Genomic DNA, 5363 nt, shown 5'->3' with positions numbered 1-5363 from the left:
AAACTGGTACCCCGGGATGTCCAGTTGTTGAAATCCTTGAGAGCTTGGACGAATTGAGTTATATCCTTTCCCCAGCCCACCCTAACCCCGAGGACAAGCATGTTCTAACCCACTGGAGGAGCTCAGCCCCAGAAAATGCGGTTTCTCCAGAGCTTTCATCCTTACAAGGTTAGGGCGCTGAAATTCATAGCTCAAATTCACACGTTAATTTGTAAAGAATAGCAGCCACATCACTGAAGGTATCAGCACAATCCTTTGCCTTCACATGTGGGCCTTCCCGAGGGAGAAAAAGAACATTTGCACCTGAAATTGGGAAATACCTGAAATTGTAAAACGTAACGTTGCCTCCACAAGTGAATTGCCGCCCTCCTCCGCCAGCACAATGTTGCATTTCTTCGCTTTTCCTTCTTTAATACAACAACTCTGGATCACTAGTTTCAGAGAGTCTAATTCGGTTCAACAGCAGCAGGGGACACTAAAAAGACCTGGTAGAAATTGGGTGGCGAACTCTATTAAAGGTAAGTCTTTGGACCTAGATATAGTAAAGCTCAATGTTTAATAACGTACAATTGTTAATTTTAAGTAAATATATTTTTAAAATCGGTAGTTCCAAGACCTGCGGGTGGGGGGTGGGGGTCGAGCAACCACACGTGCACAGGAAGGAAAAGCATGTTCTATATCAAAATAAACAGAGCAAATGAAATTTCCTCCCCTCCCTCTTCCATTTGACGCTTTCCTAATAAGAGCCATAGAAAAGAGTAGACCAGTTACGTGTTCTCATGCCCCAGCAGAAATCGGACAGATTAAACGGCTATTTACGTTTTGCTCTAGAAATGTAACTTTGTAGACGCAAGAATTCAGAGACTTATTGAGGCTTTGTAACAGAGTATCCCAGAACCCTCCTCTCTCTCCCTGTGGTTTTCAAAAAATAAAAATAAATAAATATGCTTTGCAGACTTGTACGCATCTGATTATGTCAGCTGATTCTTACAGATCTTAAATATAAAACAACTCGACCTCGCTTCAGTTTAAGAGCCTCCACAGGTGGGGGACCAGAGAGAGATTGGGAACAAATCCAGCGGCCACATTTGCTATGGACTCACAGGACAATAAGGTTGCGCTGCGATCCTGCATCCACCTGAGAGTAGAATCACAGAACTGTAGAGTTGGAAGGGAGGGACCCTGAGGACCCACAAAAACTCACACGGGGCTTTCTTTTGACTAAACATTTACAGGATTGTGCTGCGTGTTTACGACCTTCAGAAACACATGACCTCAAGGGAAATGGGTCGCGGCGTCTCCTCACCATTCCCTTATTCCCCTGAAGGTCGCGTTGGTGGCTTTCAAGATGCTTCCTCGCTGGGTCGTCCCTTTCTCTCGTTTCCGACCCCTAGATAGCCGCCTTTTCCATGTTTTGAACCCTTCCCGGGCAGAAAACAGGCCCAAGTTGAAGTTGCCGCGACACAGGTTTGCCACAAGTGGGGAAAGGCCTCGAATGGAAAGTCTGTTGGCGCCCCCACACAAATACCGTGGTAAGTTTATTATATCCTCTTGAAACTGCACGGCGTTATTAGGCTTAGCCGTCCTATACCGTTACGACTTGCTGCTGGGAAAAGGGGATGAGAACATCAACATGCGTTTGCTTTTTAATTTGTTGCGCGCATTGCCTGCGTTTTGCGGGCAGAGAAAATTGGCCAGATCCCTTTGCGTATTTACGCGGATTTCAGTCTCACCGAGGTCCGTGGGCAGCTGTATGCAAGAAGGGCAGCCTGGCATGTCTGCTCAGAAGTCAGCCCAACTGAGTTCAGTGGGACTTACTCGCAGGTAAGTGTGTGCAATGTAGGGTAGCATCCATAAGGTACCAAGAGAGAAAGAATAGTCGGCTCCAGAATATCTTCAAAGGACGCATGCATTGAGGGTTGTGAGGGAGAGCAAGATAAGCCTTCATCCGGTGTGGATCGGGGCTTAATGTAAACAGATCAGTGCTCAATCCGGTACTTTTTCATCCCCAAGGTCTTAGTTTGAGAAGTGATTGTAAGAAGGGCCATGCGAAGTAAATAATGCCCAAGTGAGCGTGGGGAAAGTAGACAAAGGCGCAAACTGATGGGATGAAGAATAAGGAAAAAGAAAGAGATTTAAACTTATATGTGGAGGGTGTGTTTCTGAGCTCAAAGTATACAGGCAGCAAAATCCTGCGCATGTTGACTCGGAAGCAGGCCCCGCTGCCTTCGGTAGGTCTCTCCCTTGTAATTGTGTTTAGGATTGCAGACTGCATCTCAGTCGGAAACCTGTTTGTTTGGAGAAAAACTTGCCACGAAATCCATGGGATAGTCTTCCAATTTAGGGCCGCAGTCTTCGCTAACCGGTAACCCCTTCCTCACTATGTTTAGCAGGAGTTAAGTCCTCCTGATTAACTCGGTGTGCGTATTTCCGAGGCGTCTTAGCAAGGGCTGGACCGAAAGTCTGCACCCCCTCTTAGCACCTAGGGTAAGTTAACATGGTTAAGTTCGGGGTGTAACTATGCTTGTTCCATTGGGCTGCTGTAGAATCTAGGGGTGCCGCGCGCCCTGGCTGGGTCACCCTTCTGTAATTTCGCCCTTTGGGCACCATCCGCAGAGAAGATTCCCTCCGCAAATCCTTTCGAGCAAAACGAGCGCGGCAGAGCTCTTGCGCAGCACACCTTTCATTTCAGCAAGGGTTGCGCAGGAGAACTGCCAGGGGGTTGTGTGTAGTTAGTTACCCTTTCTCTGCCCCAGCTTCTGCGGAAGAGTGCTCTTCGAGTGCATTCGCTTTCGTCCGCAGCTGGAAAGAACTAAAGGGTCTTTGTCTGAGACGCTTACCGCACAAACCTGTCTACTCAGAGGCAAGCCCCATTGTGGTAGCTGTGTAGAGAAAGGATCGCAGCCCAGGGTCGTCCCCCCAAAGGTCATCAAGCTTAATTTATATTTGAAAGTAAAGATTATATCCCAAGTCCATGTGCCTTGGCAGTGAAGTAGACCCCATTGTAAACTAGGATTGAGGTGGACTGTTCCAAACCCATTTTCCATTCAGATCGATAGGAATTTGGCTACTGAATTCGAGGAGAAATGAGTTACACACACCGCTTGGATATGATAAAATTTATGTGGGAAGGTAGAATTTATAAAGTTAACTTCCCTTCAGGAGAAGTGAAGCTTAAAAGGCTCTTTGTTCCTAAAAATGGTGTAGGGGTTAAAAAAGTAGGTGAGATAATAAAGCCTATTCTGAAATAGTCTTCGAAGTTTCCATTGTGTTGGTAGTAGCTATGACTGTGACCTCTAACAGGATACTTTTCTCGCCATTCGTAAGATATCTTGTGATTTCAACATGACCACTCTCAAATATGCGGCACGATCACCTTTTAATGGGTTGTGCAGTGGAATTATACGCTGAGAATCTATCTGAGCTCTGTGGAACTTATTCCCTAGTCAAGTTGCAATCCTCTCTACAGACTTTTCTGAGAATGTCCCATTGAACTCAATGAGATTTATTTCTGAGTTGGTGTGTATAGGATTGCAGTGTTAGTAAATTTAGCACTTTGGCCTTCAAAAGCGATGGCCAGAAACACTCAGCGGCCATGCTCAGTCCAGGTCAAGTCAATGGGCACAATCTGGAGAGAAGGTCTCCTGCGCCAAAGTACAGCCCGCTCATTCTTTTCCATTGCAGTTTCGCAGGACAATTTCCCACAGGCCTGTGCACAGACAGCGGCAAGTCTTGCCCACTGTTTCCTATCCAGCCTTGAGTCGAGGTCAAATCAACAACAAACCTCAAGAGAAAATGTCAAAAATGTCGAGAAGAACGTGTTCAGAATTACAGGGCTGGCCCGTAGTATTTTGGTGCCTGAAACAAAAATGCAAACGCTGCCGCTGCAGAAAAAAACTGTTACAATAAGTTAAATACCTTCTACATCCTCACTCTTATCTAATGGTAGGGCCGGGCACTAGAAATCAATGCGTGTCTCCCTCACTCCCGCCCACTTCTTTGGGGTTCCTTTTGGGGGGACTTGTTGCTGTGGAATTCCATCCTTTTTAGTCTTAGTCTGCTAGGATAATATTGACAGCTTCTAAGCATTTCAAGCGCAATTCAATTCATTTCAGTGTTCCTCGGACCTAGGGTAATACCCTTTGGCCATATTCTATCCGTTTTGGTAAATATAAGTCTCTCTGACCTCCGTGGAACTTGCTTCAGCAGAAAGTTTACTTAGGATTCGGTTGTTATTGTTCCGGATGCGGACGATAGAAAGTTCTGTAGGGAAGTTCGGGCCCTCTTCCAACAGTAACATCTGCAAGATGGAACAGTCGTTTTCTCAAGCCGCAGACAATAAGAAGGGGAAACCAGTCAGAGCTCCTTAATTGCTCTTGCCCGGACTTAGGCCAAAACTTTCCAAAGGCTTTCTTATTCCTGGCGTTCCTAATTGCGTTGTGCATATTTGGGGCATATTTAGTAATAAAGGCTTTATAAAGGTCTCAAACCTCCTGCACTCCAAATCATGCTGAAACATGCGCTTAGAAAGAGTGTAGATCTCTCCCGAACCCATCAGGAGGGTCTCCTCCCTCAACCCCATTAAACATGAAGGAGACCCTTGCGCGCATCTATTGTATATATAGCAATCGCCCACATATGTACAAATCCGTCTATGTCTATGTTTAAAGCGTTGTTTGGATGTTTTACCATGGCTGGTGCGTGGGAGAGACTACAAAACTTTCCTGCTGCACAGAACTCTTCTGTTAGGTCCTAAAATGAAATAAAAGGATAGTGGTGGGGGAGATATGGTGATTTAGCTGAGACTTTTGCTCAGGAGAAACGGGAGGCTGGAGCAGGCACCGCCTTAATTAAACGGTACATAGCTAAGCCGTGCTGGGAGGATAATTATAAAAGCCCTCTGGAGACAAAACAGTGAGATATATAAATATATATCTACAAATACACGCACACATATCTATTTCACGGCTTTGTCTCTAGAGGGCAACTTGAATCCTCCCCGATACACCCATTAGGAGTAAGAGGCGGGCTAATTTAAAAAGAGCATTAACCAGAAATCAGCTGAAGTCAACTGTGGTGTGATGGTTAGAGCGTTGGACTATGATCTGGGAGTCCAGAGTTCGACTCCCCCACGCAGCCGTGAAGTTCACTGGGTGACCTTCCTCCAGTCACCATCTCTCAGCCTAACCTACCTCACAGCGTTGTTGTGAGGATGAAATGGGGAGGGGGAGAACCATGTACGTACACCACCTTAGGACAAGGTGTAACGTCATCATTGAAAGTATCAAGTCCTGGTCCAAGGATGTGGGTCTCCTCTTCTCTGAAAAAACAGCTCTGCTTCTCAAGATCGTGGGAGATTTGAG

Source organism: Podarcis muralis, chromosome 13, assembly GCF_964188315.1.
Source record: "Podarcis muralis chromosome 13, rPodMur119.hap1.1, whole genome shotgun sequence".
NCBI classification, from domain to species: Eukaryota; Metazoa; Chordata; class Lepidosauria; order Squamata; family Lacertidae; genus Podarcis; species Podarcis muralis.
The sequence above is the reverse complement of the archived record's forward strand: the minus strand, read 5'-3'. Positions refer to the sequence as shown.